Source organism: Lissotriton vulgaris, chromosome 6 (genome assembly GCF_964263255.1).
Source record: "Lissotriton vulgaris chromosome 6, aLisVul1.2, whole genome shotgun sequence".
NCBI lineage: Eukaryota > Metazoa > Chordata > Amphibia > Caudata > Salamandridae > Lissotriton > Lissotriton vulgaris.
The window spans coordinates 396,938,127-396,957,877 of NC_141694.1; the positions used below are offsets into that span (position 1 = coordinate 396,938,127).

The following is a 19,751-nucleotide window of genomic DNA, read 5'->3' on the forward strand; positions in this document are numbered from 1 at the left end:
TGATCATTCTCAATCAATAGTTTCACCCAAATCATGCTGTGCATCTCTCTCATTGAGGCCATCATATTATATCATGTTAAGTTGGGGTTTTCAGCCTGAGCACAGTTATCACCTAATGATAGACCAGGAATCATTGACGTGGTTTCCCCAGACGTTTTGCATTCTGGCCACCTGTTTTCGCTGACTTTTTGCTGGATTTAGGAAACTGGGCACTTCACCACTGCTAACCAGTGCTAACGTGCATGTGCTCGTTACTTAAAACATAGTAAAATTGATTTTTCCACAACTGGCATGCTTGATTTATTTATAAGACACTAGTAAAGTGTACTACACGTGCCAAGGGTCTGTATATCAAATGCTACTAGTGGGCTTGCTGCACTGATTGTGCCACCCATGAAAGTAGCCTTGTGAGCATATCTGAGGCTTTCCACTGCACAGCCTGTGTGTGCAGTTTTAAACTGCCAAGATGACATAGCAAGTTATCCTGATTGCCAGGACCAAACCTTCCTTTTTATTACATACAGGTCACCCTTAAGTTAGACCCTATACAACCTTAGGGCAGGGTGCAGGGTATTTAATTTAAAAAGTAGGACATTTGTTTTTAAGTTTTACATGTCCTGGTAGTGAAACACTCAAATTCATTTTTCACTACTGCAAGGTCTATCTCTCTTTTATATGATAACATTATCACATTTTATGGTTGTAATTTCTAATTGGAAAAATATTGGACCCCCAAATTTGGTGTCCCTGGAATCACAATGTAAAAACACAAACTATGATGAAGTTGCTTTTCAAATTGCAATTCTGAAAATGCCTCTTTTATAAAGTTGATATTGTCTTACTGTACTCATTTGGTGCCTTCAGCTTGTCTCTTGAATACACACCTGGGATGGGTGATAGCAGGCTTCCTACATCCCCTCTAGACAGCCACACACAAAGGAATGGCAGGTGTGACTGAGCGGCCATCTACATGCTGTTGGGTTATCCTGAGCAGGATTAGAGAGAGGAGCTGACAGTTACAGCTCAAAATGTTGTGCCTTGTCTCCACACAAATAATATCATATAATATATGTGCACTACAAAGCATATCTTTGAAGTCTCCTTCACTTCAAAGGCTCAACTGGGTATAACTACTATACCTCTGACACCACCACATAAAAACACTGCTTGAATTGAGGATATTCTACCAGTAAGAAGGACTGCTTTGCTGCTGAAGGTAATGCCACTTTGCTTAAATGCTTTGTTGTGTTGTGCTGCTGCCCTCTTGACTGGGAGTGAGAAGAACTGGACATGCATCTCTACATCTCAATACCTAAGTCTCTCTAACAGCTTTTTTACTTTCCTCCTAGTTTCTGAAATCTACGGGATATCAAACCCTTCTCTCTGCACCCTGCAACCAGCACCTGTACTCTGTCTGCTGTGAGTCCTGCTCTGCCAAGTGGTGCCAATATAGTTCTGGGCCCTTGGAAGTGAGTATAAAGTGCTGCATCTGCCAGCAACCATGCATTGACAAACTGGACCAATTGGAACTGATGCATCACTGCCTACTACAAGAACCTTATTGACACGACAAACACTTGGAACTGCCGCTCACTAAACTGATTCATCATCGCCGTTGCATGATGCATGAAGGAAGATCTGAAGCTTTACCTGCTACACACTTTGACGCAAAGTCTGAAGGGCCTTCTCGGTTATAGGGCTAACTGTCCCAGTATTGTTCAAGGGACATATAGGAAAAGAGAATGGCTCCTGTGGTGAAGAACCAGCTGGCCAATTTGGAGTGTACTGGATTTGACTTAGTTGGAGCTTTGATGCCGTGAGTGGATGAACTGTTATCTGTGACTTCTTCCTTCCTAGCTGCCTGAGAGCTTTGGGATTGTACAGAAAAAAAGATATTCAGCACCTAAAAAAGTTGTGAATTTGTCATTTTCAATCCTCCACCCCCTGAAGATAGAAATAAATATACACAGATCCCTGAAAAATATGCAATCTCAGGGGCCAAGATATGCCAGTTTGACCCACTTAATCTTTATTCCAGGAAGGTTGAGGTTTCAGAACCTGTGCCAGCTACACCATTTTGTGATGCCCAACTCGAAGAATATGAGCTCCAAAATGTGACTAAAGACTTAATGTAAAACTTAAGTGTGGGAAAAAGTACACCTAGCAGAGGAATGCCGGGGATACAAATTTCAAGTTTGTCATGCTTTTAGATTTTGTTTACATTTAGGATTAATGTTTCAAAATGTTCCCCAGATATTTATTAAACTGGTTTGGGAATTATATTGATCAATAGATTGATTGTAATGTTGGTTAACTGCTGCTTTAATACCATGCATGCTTCTAATTTGTGTCATTGATACCACGGATGAAACACGTTTTCTCATTGAAACAGTGTTTTGGCCTGAAAAGATCCTATTTAACTAATTTGTTGAGAACATCCCCCAAAATAATAACCCACAGTCTCACAATTACCAACCTTTAAACATAGAGAAAGCTTATCCGTCCAGGAGCAATAACTTACTTTACTAAACTCTGAATGTCGAACCGCTCCCTAGCTGCATGTTCACCCAAGATGTACGCCTTCTTTTGCTGAACCAATTTCCTTTGTACTCTCCCTTAAAGACATAGTAAAATTGGCCCACACCTGATTGGTACATTTTATTTACTCATAAGTCCTTAGTAAATGGTACTCCATGTTCCCCTGGCTACTAGTGGCCTACAGCACTCAGTGTGGCATTCACTAATGTAGCAATGTAAAACATGTCTCAGGCATGCCAGTGCAGCCTGAAGTGCAGTTATATTCTGCCATTCCCACCTGGCAGAATAAACCTTTTGCCAGGCCTAAACCTTCTTTTTTAATACTTATAAGACACCTCTAAAGTAGGCGCTAACCACTAATAGGACAGTGTAAATGGTATTTCAAGATTTGGACATGTAGATTTAAGTTTTAAATGTCCTGGAAATGAAATACCCCATAAGTTGTTTTCCACTGTTACAAGGACTAACCTTGAGTTGCCTCATTATACTTAACAAGTGATGACTTCAGAGTGGGACCAGATAAAGTAAGGCTTCTTTCACTTATTTTGAATCATAATTTAAATAATATTTAATGGCAGTGTTGAATTTTAGGTTACTGTTCTGAAAATGCCACTTTTATAAAATTGACATACTGTGGGGTTGGGCCCTTTCACTAATAGTCAAGTTGGGCTTCTTCAGAATGAATATAAAAGAAAAATAAATGGCTGTGAATATTTAATAGACACTTATTCTCTCAAATCCAAGTCAAATTAATGTATTATCTTGGTCTGGGTTCTCAGTTCACATTGACTTCTGTAATGCTAACACAATAACTTTATATTGACTTTCAATATGTCTTACAAACAGACAATTCTCTACTTTGACATTGGTCAAAAGGGACCTTTCAAACAATCAAGTGTATTCAACAAACATTAAAACAAATAATACATTGACATGGACTAAAACACATCAATCTTTTACAGGAATAAAAACAAGCACCTGGTTAGTAATTCTGTGCATTAACAACAATATAAGGGTCGATTGGATCATGATAAACAAAACCATTAAAAAGGATTTTTTTAAACCAGTGTAGGTTATCACAAATGAGATATGTATTGTGACCTTCTTGGAATGAGCTAAGTGGTTTGTTCCAATTATGATCAAAAGTGGGATTAATGTTTATAGTTTTTCCCACTGTCCATCATAATTTATTTTGGGAAAATCCCCTAGCCCTTGTTGTTTGGGGTCCTCTTCAGGAAATAGACTGGGCGTTTTCTCAACTTTTCCTAAATGAAGGTGATGCAACAGTTATTCATCAGTTCATCTCTCTTCGTGTAGACAAACTCTCAGCTTCTTTAACTGGCTTTAAGTCTCAATTCTTCATGAATAGTGGGACCAGCTGTTCCTCAATTTGTCTCCCTTCATGTCAACCAATATTTGGCTCCTATTCGCAGTCTTTTATTTTCTAATTTCTCATGTGTTTGTGCCCTGTTTGCTTGACAACATTCCATCATAAGAGAGGGAGAGGATTCTGTCTATTTGATATCAACTAAGTAGGAACATTCATAAACCCCCTCACACTCATTATGGAATGGTGACAGAGAGAACAGAGCACAAATACATGAGAAATTAGAAATTAAACAGTTTAGAGCCACACATCTAGGAAGGGGGGAAGGTTAGACAAAGAAGGCATGCACAATCTACTGGTTGGCACTGTGGATTTAAGTAGCATTTTCAGGAAATCTCATCAGAAAACTCCTAGACCTATGGAAGATTCGGAAAAAGATTTAACTTCTATCTAAAAAAAGAAGACTGGACCTGCTTTTTTAATGTAGGCTCCCCAGAAGTGACATAATGGGTCAGTTGGCTAACCTCTTGTTTGTGCTAGGGGCACTACAAGCTTTCAGTGGCCTCACTGTAACTATCCAATTGGACCGGCTTGGACCTAAATTGGCCCTGCTGCTGGCTCCTGCTGGAGTAAGTCCTGGTCCCCTAGAGATGCCCCTTCAGGTCCTGTACCCTTGGCCATAATCAGAGTGTACTCCTTCTGCCTACAAACCACAAGTCCTGAGTTGCAGAAGTGCTATTTGCAACTGCAAACAGAGTCCTCACATCAGCCGTCCACCATCTGAGATGCCCGGTGACACAAATCTCCAGCAACTACCTGCTCTTCACTTCATTTCTGAGAATTAGCACCAAGGGCAGCTGTCCATTCCAAGTCACTGCCCACATGAATCTCCAGCAACAACTGAAACTTTCAGCTGAACAGAGACCTTCCGAGACCCCAACCTGCTCCTTAAGCCAACAACACTTTTTTTTTCATCGACTACCAACATGAAGCTCCATTGCAGCTTCTCACCTGGACTTTGTCACAGTCAAAAATCTTCAGCAGAACAAACCTGGTCCCTGTATCCAACCCTTACTCTGTCGCAGTTGTCCTGACTTGTGACTTTACCCCAGTCTAGTAGGACCACATAACTACAATTGGTACTTTGTGCTTTTTGGGATCTATTTTCACTAGAAGATTACAAAATTCATAGCTCTGGTTCTACGGATTGTTTTTTTTACATTTTGATGTAATTCTCTTTATTCATTTTTATTTTTTCTTGTGTTATGTTTTCACTTTATTACTGTTCAAGTGGTGCATACATACTTTACACATTTCCTTTAAGTTAAGCCTGACTGCTTTTGTGCCAATCTACCAGAGGGTGACACACAGGTGTAACTGTGTTACACACAGGTAGTGACTTCCGTGTTTCACCCTGACAAGGATTGTGTTTATTATTTGAGTGGGCTTCCACCACTCTCTACTAGATATCCTATTTTTTACACACAGACAATGTCCATTCGCTTTACATGCTGCTAATTGGCACTCATTTTTTTTTCTTTTCCAAGATCCCTATAATTAGGCTTGCAAGCAAAAAAGACATTCAATCTTTTTTCAAAATTATCATTTTGGCAGCAAGGGTTGTAATGCTCCATTATTTAATGTAGTGTCATCAATAAGCTACCAATGGCTATCAGTTTACAAATGGGAACACTATTAAACCATTTGAATGTTCCAATAACTTTTAATAACTTTATTTCTTACATGTTGTGTTTTCTCTCCCGACATTGTGATCATTTAGATTTTGCACACAACATGTAGTGTTGATAGCAAAGGGCCCAAGATATGTGACTATATTTTGCGCTGTTGTCAACTTATTTTTTTGTTTTGTGCGCCTTCCACTTTTACAGTTCTATTTGTACAATAAATACATTTATAATTATTGAACTATGAATGTGGAGTTTAGTCACCTCTTTCACTGCACATTAACAACTTTACTGGAACTATGATAATTGTGCCGTGCTGTACATCATCTAGCGTCGTCTCAAACCCCCTTGAGCTAAGCATTGACGGCTCTCCCACATCTTCCTGGAAAATCAAGGAAGCTAAGGAGGCCAAATTTTAATTGCAGTGCAAGTCTCCTCTAGAGTCCACACCAATAGCTACACATTTCAATAGTTAGGCCTGTTTTTAGTTTAACACATGCTTACAGCTTGGTTAATGTGTGTGTTTGATTCCTGTCCATGTCAAAATTGTTCTATTACTTATACAAAGTATGTTTCTATTCAACTTAAATATGTTCAAATGATTTCTCCCCTCTGATGTAACAATAATGGGTCATAAAACAGGCATGGGAAGTAAAAAAACTGAATTCATGAATTCACCTGTACATGAAAGATCGAAGTTTTCATTTATTTGACTAGATTAAGCAGAATGAGGTGTTTCTTAGAACAACCAGATGTAAGGCACAGGAAATGAAAACTATATAGGCTATGCTAATTTACAATCATCCAGCCATAAACAATAATATCATGACAAAAATGCTGGTAGAGAAGTAGATATTGACCATGCCTCAAAATAACATCTAATTAACCAAGGCTAGTAAAAACATGTGACACACATTGGGGCTGATTACAATGTCGATCAGAAAAACCTCTGCCCGCTAACCGGAGGCTTTCCAAGAAGTGTGGTTGGAGGCTTTCCAACCAACATGTTTGGTTTGCGGTCCATCCTCCCGATTACGATGTCAGCGGTTGGAGCGTAAAGCGGCCTTTCACTCTGAATTGGTTCCAATCGGCTCTCTGAATTTTCCAACCAGTCGGAACCGCACCGTAATCCCCTATGGATGGCGTTTCCACTGTTGGAGTTATGATGTCGGTTTCCCACAGAATTTCTGTGCCGGCCTGTCATGGAAAGGCTGTCGGAAAGCAACTTTGCAGGCCCTGCCTCCGCGGTCTACGGTTGGTGTTCGAGGGGGTACCTAAGGCCCCCCCTCTGTAAATCCATGCAATGTGTGGCAGGCACCGTGGAGTGCCTGTCACAGTGTGTAGGATTTTTCACACACACCTATTTCTCTATAGGGGTCTGTATTACAGTGGGTCGACAGCCATGACAGAAGTTCCCAAAGAGAAAAGTGAGTATGTGACCAAACTGTGCTCAGTCGCATCGTATTCAGGCGGTAATGAGATGGTGTCGGTCGGAGTCGCATCGTTCTTACCAAGGGGAATCACATCCCTTAAAGTGTTATCCACACACAAGAGGTCTAAAATCTTTTACATTACACCTGCAGTTATCATAAGGTACGTACTGAGCAGTACATAATTACAAATAAATTACATTCCTACATCGCCATTAATTTACAAGAACAATTAATAAAGTATTTTAATTGCTCTAGTGTATTTGTGGTAGTCATAAAACACAGACACAGTTTATAAAACACCAGAACACTGTGCAGAGGGGTAACAAGATCCAAGACCAAGCAAAATGTCAACTCAAATTGTTACCATCAGACACATATGACTTTCGAGTCTTAATGGGGTTGGGTGGTGTGGTGCGACTTCTGTTGCAAGAGACAGTACACCATATCGATACTATGCATTAGGAGTGCAGAGGCAACGAACCTTGGTGTTTTTCGTCATGTGGACCTTGAAACACACTTGGTTATCAATGTGGAAAATGAAAGACCTAAATATTTACAGGACTTTTTCAGGTGAAAGCATTTTCCTAGTATAGAATAATGCATACACTTGTGCACAGTGAAATGCAATGGCTATGTGACATTGTACATTGTTCTCTTTTCTCATTGGCATAACAGTTTTCTGTCATGTTAAAACGCTTGAACCAATACCCCTAACCACCAGGTTCTGTGAGTTTAGTTGCTCTTCCCACCCTTTTCAAAGTAGGAAAGGTTTATAGAGCAATTTATGAACACCCACAAACTGACATGTATGAGAGTATTTACAAATTAAAAAAGAAAACCACATCTTATTGTTCCCATATTCTACAGCTTGCATGGGATTTTCTATTTTAGAATTACCAAGGTGTAAAGGCATTCACACCTACTAGGTAACCTTTACTTTTGTGAATGCTAAGAAGGAGCCGATCCAACAATGTTTTGTATTCGTACAACTAGGGGGTTTATCTCCGCTTTTTTGGCTTTAAAAGCCAAGAAAGTGGAGATAAAATTATCTCCCTATTACCTAGCTGTCGCTAACACCAGTTAGCGACAGCTAGTAGGAGAAAGCGACCATCTTGGGTCCCACTTTGCATGTCAGTGATATTTATCACTAATGACATGCAAAGTGGGCGTGCCAAGATGTTAGCGACTGGAAACAGTCAGTAATATCGCTATCTCCTATTACCAACTTTTGGAGACATTTGTGCTAAGCGCGAATATCTCAAAAAGCTAACACCTGCCCTGAGCAGTTCTTAGCCATGTTATCCAATGGGAGGTGGATAAAATGGCTAAGAGCATTAGCTCGGTCATGCATCAATATCGCTGACTTTTCAGCAATATTCATGCATTGCGGCCGATTTTTATCGCATTTGCGATAAACCTTGGTAATACCAAGGTTTATTTGCGATAAAAATCGCCGCAGGTCGGCAATACATTTTTGTCTCTAACCAAGCAATAGCGATAATTATCGCTATTGCATGGTAATATGTCCCTGGGTTTATGGCCATCGAAAACATGTAGTTGTTTCCAGGGACAGCAATTGCTATTCCCCTTGCACCTGAGCACTGCCTTTGCAATTTCTGGCCGCAGATATGCAGAAGCGGTGTCAAGAGCATATGGTATACAGAGTCCACATAAGCATTGATTATTTTCTACAACCACCACCGGGTTATTGCAATTCCATTGGTATAGTATAATATGAAAACATTGTTCAGTGTATTGCATGCTCAAAACAGATCATAAAATGAAACACATTCAAAAAAGCATAGCATGTTCAACTTTTTTCCGTTTTTCAATATTATAAATATTAGAAATGCGTTTGAATAAAACAATCACATCTGTGATTCACACAAGTGAATGTGTTTTAAATGTTTCTACAAAAACAATGAATTAACAACGATAAGTATTTGTCAAGACATTGACATAATTTATTTTCAAAATATGATCCAATGAATGAATACATGTCGAAATGACCACTATTGTTTTTAAATCTCCTTTTTGTTTGACCCCTTACGATTTCTTTTATCAGGAATAAACTAGGAACACACTAGGAGTCAGTGATGCCAATAATTGTTTTTTCAGAATCAAGATTATGTGACATCACTTACTGGGATAGAGTCAAATACCACAGTGCCCCTTCCTGTGATATCATTGAGGTCAAAGGGCATATAATATCACTACTGCTACTTCTTGCATTTTGGGCTCTTTTTTGTTTAAAAATGTAAAACTACACACAAGAATTAGAGGAAGGATTACCTTAATGGAGGAATGTAAATGTAATTGAAATGAAGGTATTCCAATTATTAGGTGCGTGTACATCAAAATGCTTCTGAGGAAACATTGCAGCTGCTCATTAAATATCAGACACAATGTTAATGCAGACGATGGTTTCATTAAACTACTTTTGATAATAATACATCTGATTACCCACTGCTGAAACAAGCAATTACAAAGAACGGACACTGACATATTAGTTAATTCGTTGAACACTGCATTAATTCATAGAAAAACTTAATGCATGGAAGGGTGTCATAAATGTTTTCAATCATGGTTTTTGCCCTGAAGAAACTAACAAGCCGAAGTAATTAGCGACAGATTTAAAATAAGGGCACATAAGGCCACTTCTAGGTATAAATTTACTTTGATCACATTATTTTGTCGCTACATAATAATGTGATACAACGATTAAATGCCAGAAAGTTATAGACACGTAAACAAGCTATGTTCACTCAATTGGCACACACCTTAATGAAGTATTTTACAGTTCTTTACCTACATCTGTTCATGTACAACAGATGTCAGTTCATCATAGGATAACTGTAAAACACCTCCATGAAGTTTCCAATATTAAGTTAGAGAGGGCAAATCAAAGTGACTTTCATCCCAAAAAATTAATGAAACATGTAGTTAATTTGTAATGGACTGCACAATAATGCTGTGCATGAAAGTGTGGGTGTAAAGAGGACACATCCTTCTTGCTTATTGTATTTCAGAACTTCGATCTTTTTGAAATGAGGTATTATAAGATCAACACTGTCTAGGGATGGAGGTGTGACAACACGAAATAGCTTTGGACGTGTCCTTGGGAGGCTCCTGAGACCCACCAAGTATCCTGCATTTTTAAGAGCACCGGAGGCCCCACTGATAGAGGCCAGTGGCTCCTCTGCAGTTAGTTCATGAGTTTGCTCTGGCGTGCTCTTTCCACCTGGTGAGCTCATCCGCTGGGGTGGAGAGGCCTTTCCTGGTGAACATAGCAGCACGCCAAGATAGTGGCCATGATTTCTGCCAGCAGCTGAGTGGTGCCAGGGATGACATGCCTTCAGCAGCCGCACAGAAGACATCTCCATTCTCGGTCCACAGCCTTGGAATCCTGTCTCTCTAGACCTGGATTCTGGCTGCTGCCATGCACCAGTGGGTGGATTCCATTCCTGTCTGTGGGCTGCCCTGGTTTCCAGGCCTATCAGGGCCCAGACAGAGGTTGACTAGAGAGGTCCTGGATGTGTTCTGCAGAGGGCACCTTCTCATTGCCTCTGAAGATGGTAGTATTAAGGAAGGAATTGCCCTGTGCCCTAATTGGGGGAGTAATGCTGTTGGATGCCTCATTGTGTTGGTTGGGAACCTCTGGGAGGAGGTCCCTGGAGGGCATTGAGACTGAAGCCAGGGACAGTCCTTGCTGTTGTATGTGGCCCTGCATGACCCCTGACTTATCTGAGGACTGTGGCTTGCTTACTTTGATTCAAATAGATGTACTCACCAAAGGATGTAGATGGAGAACCCTGAATGCTCCCTATGCCAGTGGAACACCTTAGTGAACATGTATCCACTATGTTCTAGGTCTAGGGCTACAAACCTGTTTTCCTTATTTCTTCAAGAGACTTGAGATGGTTGGAAATCCTTGTGGGGCATCACATTGATAACGACTATAATAAATAACATAATGGGCTGTTGGGGCTCACATGAATCCCAGTGGAACTCACTTTGGTGCACTTGGATATTATACTGTGAAAGCTCCTGATGTTTGGCCCTCTCTATGCCTGCCTTCAAGGCAGCTCCTACCACAGTTCTACTTACTGTGGGATTAGTCCTAGATATAGGCCAGGAAAGTTGAAGATTGCTGGTGTTTTGGATGGAAAGAGGCACCAGTGATAAACAGTGATCACAAGGTATGATGAAAGCCAAGCTAGACAGGGCTTCTGCTGTTAAGTTCTCTTCTGAGATTAATTTGCTGCTTGCTAGTGAAGAAGGTCTGGCCTGTCAAAAAGTGGAATTTTTGCTTGAGGGGCACACACAGAAGATATCAGTAGCCATCTCCAATCTGATGGGGATCTTAACGCCTTCAATGCTCATGACGAGCTCAGCTCGTCATGAGGCACGGTTGAGCTGTGCTGATGACGAGCTGAGCTCGTCATGAACAATGGTAATCAAAGGTTCTCAGCACAGGAGGGGAAAACCATCAGCAGCGATGGTGTTAAAAATCAAAATTGATGAGGTCAAGATTGATGTTAAGCCCCTCAGAATTGGATGTAAAATAAATGATGGGCATAGTAACTGATAATGAATCCTCTAAGTCTTCTAGGAGGCCACTAGTACTGGAAATACAGTGACAAATTAAGTTGTTAATATCAATGGTTTCAAACTTCCAGGAGTGGGTGAAGGATTGGAGAGACATTCCGTAAGAACAATGTGTGCATCATGGAACTGCCCTATGGTCCGAAGGGGCAACATGTGGAACAATTGGTTGAAACTTGGTTGTTGGATAATGTCTTTGAAGGCGTCCCTCCCCCTTCTTTGTGGTAAAGCGAGTACATTGCATGTCTGGCTTCCTGTCCCTTGGGATACTTCAACCACAATGGTTACTAGGCTCCTTGACTAGAGAGACCAGATTCTTCATGTGGCTCAACAGCGTCTCAATGGAGGACAGTAAAGCATATTTTTTTTACAGGATTATTCCAACAGGACTCAGAAGCTGGGAAGCTCTTGCTTGGCGATTAAGGCCAAGCTAAGCCAGACAGAAATAAGGTCTGCTCAGCTGTTCTTAGGCAAGCTTCAGATGACAAACCCCACACATATCTAGAGCTAGTTTAAGTTCTGGGGTGTATCTCCCACAGATAAAGAGGACTAGTGGAAATCAAGAAAACAAAGTAACATAGCACATGTGGTAGACCTGGCACTGTTGGCGTGGGGCTCCCTTGCATTTTTTGCTTTTGCCTCCTGTGTTTTTGCTTTGTGATGTACTCCGTTTTACTGGTCTATGCGCTTTGGGCACCTTGCAACTGCTGTTCAGTGCCAAATCTCAAGTGCTCCCTTTATAAATTACTGTTGTGGATTGGAGTTTCCATGATTGGCTATTTGATGTACAAGCCAGTTCATAGTATAGTGCATTGTGTGCACCCAGGATCTGAAAATCAAATGCTGCTATTGGGCTTGCAGCACTGCTTGTGCAAAAACACAAACACCCAGTAAATGTAACTCTGGCCTGCCATTGCTGAGCCTATGTGCAGTCTGGTACTGCCATGTCAACTTGTGGCCTAATCTTCCCTTTTCTTACATATTAGTCACCCGTAAGGTAGACCCAAGGTACCGCTGTGGGCAGTTTGCAGAGTATGTGAAAAGTAGGACATGCCCTGGTGTGTGGCATGTCCTGATAGTGAATTACTGGCAATTTGATTTCTCACTTTTGCAAGGCTGCCTCTTCCTATAGGATAGAATGGGGAGTTTGTCTATAACATCTTATAAACATAACTAACCCTGGGAACAAGGGAGGAGAATAAAGTTTAGTATGCCTGAACTCAGAATGTTGAAATGCATCTTTTAGTGAGAGTGATTTTTACATTCTGAGTTTGCAAATATCGCTTATCCATCCAGTATGTCTCTGCCTGGTTTGCGTATTGCATATCTGGCTTTTAGATGACAGGGGCTGGGTAGGAGCAGTTGCTCCAGAGAGCCTGATGAGTCAGGGCTGGGCTGAATAGACCTGGGTTGCATTTAGAGTAGAGGGAGGATAATTCCTTTCACCTGAATGGGCCTGGTCTGCCTTCCACGCTGTTGTCTCCACCTCCCGCCAGAAAGCTGTACCAATGAGGCCAGATCTGGTTTTGGCTGGGTACAGAAACACTCTGCCTTCAGAGAACAAAGGATTACTGGGTATAAAAAGAGGGGCCCAAACCCCAAACTTTTAGGTTACCTCAGGAAAGAAGTAAAGCCGTAGAAGCTGAAGAGGAATACTACCCCTGTTTGCTGTCTGGGGTTGGCCTGCAGTGGCTACTTGCTGCCAAGGAAAGTAGAAAAGGACTTTGCTGTTTGCTTTTTCACCTGCTTGTGGAAAAGATCTCAAAGGCTTTGAAATTGAGCTTGCCTCCTGTTCTGAATTTCAGGGACACAAAGCTCTTTTGTCTTCTGTCTCTCTGCATCTGGATCTGCTGTTTCAGCTGCTGCAGAATGAAATTGCAACACTGACGCCAGGGAGCAATGCTGTAAACTGCACCGAAGCTGTGGGCACCGCTCGTGAAGAGTACGATGCACCACTCTGACTTGCATCATAGGCCCCATACCTGCTGATGCTATGCCGCTTCGAATCTGAAACCGTCACCGAGGCTGCTGCCTGCACCAGAGTCGAGGACATCACTTTTGAAGTCCACTACACAATGTCCTGACTCGCACCACACCCCTGACTTAACCAATGCCAGTGCTTCATCAAGATGGCACCGGTACTCAACGTGAGTGACTCCTAAATCCCTCGATACCCCACGTCATAAGGAACCATGCAGTGACCATGAAGTCACCTCCCCCGACACAGTAAGGAACCGATGTATCACCTCCCCGGCACCACAGTAAGGAACTGAGGCTTCAAAGCCACTGGGGTCGCAAGGAACCGATGCTGCTCGGCGCCAATGAAGCATCACTTCCCCAAAGCTGTGCACTGTCTTTGCCTATTTCAATTCCAAGGTACTGTCCTTTGAGGGTCTGCTTGACTCTGCGCCCGACTACGCGCACTTTCCGGTCGGCGATGTTCTTTGGGATTTTCATCTGTCACAACGTTGTAATAACTCCAGGTGGAGTTATTTGTTGCTATACAACTTTAATTGAGGGAAGAACCTTTATGAGGATATTTTGATAACTCTATTGTGGATTTTTGTTGTTTGGTCTTGTTTTGCTTTAGATAAAGATTACTTATTTTTCTAAACTGGTGTGGTGTCCATTTGTAGTGTTTTCACTGTATTTCTGTATGTGTTCACAAATGCTTCACACACTGCCTCTGAGATAAGCCTGTCTGCTCGTGCCAAGCTAGCTACCAAGGGGGTGAGCAGGGGTTATTATAAAAGTGCATCCCCTTTACCCTGACTAGAAGCAAGGGCCCCTATTTGGACAAAGGTACCTACGTCTGCCAACTTGAGACTCCCATTTCTAACAATGTGTATTTGTAAAGTGCATGTTCACCCAAGGACATCTTGGTGCTGAATTACAGATGTTTTTTGTTACCCAACTCAATGACACTCATTTTATCACCCTCAAAAGTAAGAAAGGCTGAGTGGACACATCGGGATTTGAAACTGTATCAATGAGGTTGAACATAGGCACCCACAGTGGACACTAGCCCACTATGCCACCAGACCTGCCGAATCTTGCCAAAGGGTATGATGCAGGAGTAAGATTAAAGGTAAATAATCAATGGAACCTGGTGTGCACACCCAATGCTGAAGACATACTTATTGATCTATGCATAGATGGCATGTGATGCCATTAACTGGTGAACTGATGATGTTGCTATGAGGTATTCAAAATTCTGTTTCGCTCAGAATTAAATGTTGTTAAACCTCTGATTGAATGAGTTGATGGCTCTACAAGAAGTTGAAAGTGGTTTGTGACGCAACACTGCTGTGCGAGAAGAATCTGCATGCATCGCCGCACTTCTGCCGAAACCGACGCAACACCTGTCGTCAATGCAAAAACGGTAAATCAAGGGATCGTGGCTGAAGAAACCAAAGCAGCATGGCTCGACGCAGCCGCATCGATAGACGATGCATCCCGGATTTCCACGCATGGTACCTATGTTGCACGTTTTCCCGGTGCATCACACCCGGACCAGAACTGTCTTGGAATTAACACCTCACATCCCCCTACACATCTGATTCAATACATCACTTCTCCTGCGTGCAGCAGAACTGTTGCATGGTCTCAGGAACGGACACATCTCTTAGTTTTTCAACACTTCCCATCTCTGCTGCTGTTTGGCCTTGTGAATTTTGTCTTAACTACAGGTAATTTGCGAGAAATCACGCATCTGTAGTTTTCTATGGGCCAAGTTGTTTGAAATCCTTTTAAAGTCATATTTTTATGACATGTATTTTGGATTTTATCATTTTAGTCTTGTTGAGTTTAGATAAAGATACTATATTTCTCTAAACTGGTGTGGCGTCCATTTGTGGCGTAACTATATACTGTGCGTTTTGAGTACAAATACTTTACAAATTGCCTTTGGTAGAAGTCTGTCTGCTCGTGCCAAGCTACCAAACGGGTAAGTAGGGGTCATCTTAAGTGTGTATCCCCTTACACTTACTAGAAGCAAGGGTCCCTATTTGGACAAAGGTATCTACTTCTGCCAACTAGGGACCACCATTTCTTACAGGAGCAGATAGGAATAATGAATTTTGTGTCTAAAGAATTTGTAATTTAAAACTCTCTTTAAATTAGAATTTTAAGTCACTATTCTGAAAATGCCACTTTTAGAAAGTTGGCATTTTTTTGTCCTGGGCATTTGGCACCTTTTGCCTGTATCCTGCTTTACATTTCTAGGTGTAAATGACAGTCGGTTTCTGTGTATTGTGTATAAGGAGAAGAGGTGTTGGTAGGAGGGCCATCTCTGACTTGATGAGGGGGGGGAGCTGTCACCTACCATACCTGCACATCACAAAGGCTCTGCCGGAGCCCACTCAAAAAGAGTTTGACACTAGTCTTATGTGCCCCCAGGGAAGCTAGGGCAAGAGCATGGAGGCAGGAAATTAAAAGCACCTCTGGTTGTGAAAACCTCCAAAACCTTCCCCTACTTCAAGGGGGGTACCAGGTATAAATAATGGACCCATAGACTCTTCAATACACCTATGGACCTGTGGAAGACTCAGAAGGACTACAGTGCTGTTCTGCACAAAGGACTGCTACCTTGCTGCCTGAGTGAAGGGACTGGACCGCATCTTGAAACTAGGACTATCAGAGTGACTCCAAGTGCTATTTGGCTGGCTGCCTGATTGGGGGTGTGCAGAATATTTCATTCTGCCCGCAGAATTGGCAGTATTTGGAGTCTCTGCATTACTTTTGTAACACAGACTCTCAGCCAAATTCCTCATGGTTGAATTTGTTCCATTAGGCTCCAGAAATGAGACCCGGAGTATGAGTTGGCATTCCCTAGCGCCATTATCTAATGTGGGACATCACAGGCGTTCAGAGGGCTGCTTTGCGAGTAGGTTTGCTGTAGCTCGAGTAGATTTTCTACTTTAGGAGCAGCAAAATCAACTCATGGTGCCATTCCAGCCGATTTGTTAGTGCTGCTTGCACTACTGGGGCTATATTGCAACATAAACTGCATATTTTCTGCCTGGTGGCTGAGCTTGGTGGAATCTCACAGGGCTTTTATGTAACTCTGCAGAAATCACTCCTGATCAGAGCTTCAGGGACAGAAAAGGCTCAAAGCACCTGTCTGCTGTGAGTCACACCTGCCAAGTGGTGCAATCCCTCTCCTAGATGCTTGGGAGTGTGTATAAAGGCACTGTACCAGCCCAGCTGTAATCTTGTGAATAGAATTGATGCAGCTAAATGCATCCCCTCGTAGACGTCACCCCAACAAATACCTCGCGGCACAGGCCACAGTCTCCTTGGAACCACCACAACATGATGCATCCTCAATGCAGGCCTTTCCATCACACATTCCTCCTCGACTGCATCCTCAGTAACAACACAGGACTTCACATCGCAGCCTAGAAGGTTCTTCAGAATGGCCAGTGCATGCTGCATCTTCGATAGTGGACTTTGCATTGCATGCCCTCATCAACGTCATCCCCAGTGATGATGCAGGACTCTATATCACAGCCCCGCAGCTTCCTCATTACATCCGCTGCACAACACATCCTTGACCCAGGATCTTGCAACGTTCCGCAAACCAGAATTTAAGGTACTTTGTCAGTGAGACTTATTTGGTCCCTTTATACGGCCGATGGCTCATCTCCTTCGGCCAGAACTTGTGACTTTGTCCTGGTCCTGCATGAACCGATAACCACAATTGGTGATTTGTGATTCTAGGTACTATTTTCCCATAAACCTTTAAAATTCCATATCTCCGGTTCTACTGATTGGATTTTTGTCAGTTTGGTCTTCAATTATTTCCTGTTGGGATTGGCCATTTTATGCAGGGCCATCCCAGAACTTTTTGTGTTCCTCCTGTATTTTTTCTGACCTGTTGGTGGTTTCGGACTCTGGGCCCTTTACCACGGCTGATCAGTGCTAAAGTGCATATGCTCACCCCATAAATTGTGTTTATGGATTGGTGGTCCCATGATTGGCATATTTTATTTACTGGTAAATTCCTACAATGGTGAACTGTGTGTGTCCAGGGCCTTTAAATCAGATGCTGCTAGTGGGCCTGCATCACTGATTGTGCAATCCACATGAGCAGCATATAAAGGTAACTCAGACTTGCCACTGCAGTGTTTGTGCGCAGTTTGGTACTACCATGTCGACTGGGCAAGTGCACACACTTGCCAGCCCCCAACCTGCCCTTTTCTTACATATAGTCACCCCTAAGGTAGGCCCAATGTACCCATGCTGTCAGGGTGCAGTGTATGTGAAAGGTAGGGCATGTCCTGGTGTGTGTGGCATGTCTTAATAGTGAAATACTGCCAATTACGTTTTTCACTATTGCAAGACTACCTATTCCCATACGATAGAATGGGGAGGAAAATAAAACTTTGTATGCCTGAAATCAGAATGTTAAAATGCACCTTTTAGTGAGGGTAATTCTTACATTGTCTGTTTGAAAATACTGCTTTTATAAGTTAGGTATTTTCTTGCTTAGCCATCCAGTGTGGCTCTGCTAGGATGTGTACTGACTGTCTGGCTTTGGAGTGACTGGGGCTGGGGATGTGCATTGGCTCCAGAGAGTCTGAAGGAGTCAGCGCTAGGCTGAATACGCTTTGTCTTCATTTGGAGTGGTGGGATGAGTAGCCCCTGAATAGGGCTGTACCTACCTTCCACAATGGTGGCTCTGCACCTCTGTGGTGTGTCTAAAGCCAGGGCTCACACTGACAATGGAGGTTAATGTGCACTTGCAAGGTGCCCCCCCAGAATGGGTTTGGACTGGGCTTAGAGCCCTAGGCCAGGAGAGAACAAAGAGATTTACTGTATAAAAAGAGGGGCCCAGACTTTTAGATCACTTCTGGGAATCAATAGTAACCTTTGCCAAGGAGAAGAGCCGCAGAAGCTAAAGAGGAATACTGCCCTTGTGCTGTTTGCTGTCTGGGGTTTGCCTGCAGTGGCTACTTGCTACCAGGGATAGGGAAAAGGACTTTGCTGTTTGCTCTATCCCCTGCTTGAGGAAGATCTCCAAGGACTTGAAGGAGAGCTTGCCTACTGTTATGAAGTCCTAGGGGCAAATACTTCACCCCCAGCTTCCCTGAACTTCCTTGCTGAGATTTCTGACCTGCCAAGAGGTGCCTGTAGCTGTTCTGGGCCTCTAGAGGTTGTTCTTGCTGTTGGGAGCTGGAAAAGCAACACAACAACAACAAACATGAAGCAGCTGCACCTGTTTCTGATGCATTGCCAAAGAAATTGTTGCAGCATTTGTCCACGGCTTGAGAAATTTCAGCACGCCTCATCGAGTGCACCGATCTCCAAAGTCCGAGATCACTGCACTGATTCCGATGCAAGCCCTGCTGTGCAGCTGCAAGAACCCACACATCATCCCGTATTGTTGCATCGCATCGAGGCGCTAAGTCTGTAGCATCTATGGGGGACGCAGTAAGAAACCAACGCATCAACTCCCCATGCAGTAAGAAACCGATGCATCACTCTTTTCCAGTAAGGACCCAACCCATCTCCTCCCCTGCTCAGCATTAAGGAACCAACGCATCATATCCCCCTGAGCTAGGAACCGACACACCACCTTCCCTGAGTGTAAGGCATCACCCTCCCTGCAACTCTTTTTTTGTGTGTGCATGACGCATACAAGGTACTTTGTGTGAAAAGTGTTGCATCTGCAATTTGCTTTCAACGGAACTATTTGTACAATATGAGAGTCATATTTTTATTACTGTATTGTGGATTTTTGTTGTTTTGGTCGTGTTTGGTTTAGAGAAAGATTGCATATTTTTCTAAACTGGTGTGGTGTTATTTTGCAGTGTTTTCACTGTATTACTTATATGTTCATAAATGCTTTACACAATTCCTCTAGGACAAGCCTGTCTGCTTGTGCCAAGCTACCAAGGGGGTGGGCAGGGGTTATTTTAGAAGTGTAGAAGCAAGGGTCCATATTTGGACAAAGGTACCTACCTATGCCAACTAGGGACCCTCATTTCGAACATTTCCTAATGTTACTCTGTTTTTTAAATTGGAGTGGTATTTTTCTTGTGTGGTGTTTTCACTTAAAACTGTTTGTGTGCTACATAAATACTTTACACATTGCCTCTAAGTTAAGCCTGACTGTACAAGTCAAGCTACCAGAGAATTAAGCACATGTTAATTTGGGGT

The 19,751-nt window shown here is 42.5% G+C and overlaps 1 protein-coding gene across 1 annotated transcript in view; it reads right to left on the bottom strand.

Moving 5' to 3' along the window:
- CSMD1 (CUB and Sushi multiple domains 1) overlaps nucleotides 1–19,751 on the bottom strand; it is a 3,932,590-nt gene that overhangs the window by 1,233,574 nt on the left and 2,679,265 nt on the right. The gene's annotated exons all lie outside the window — the stretch shown is intronic.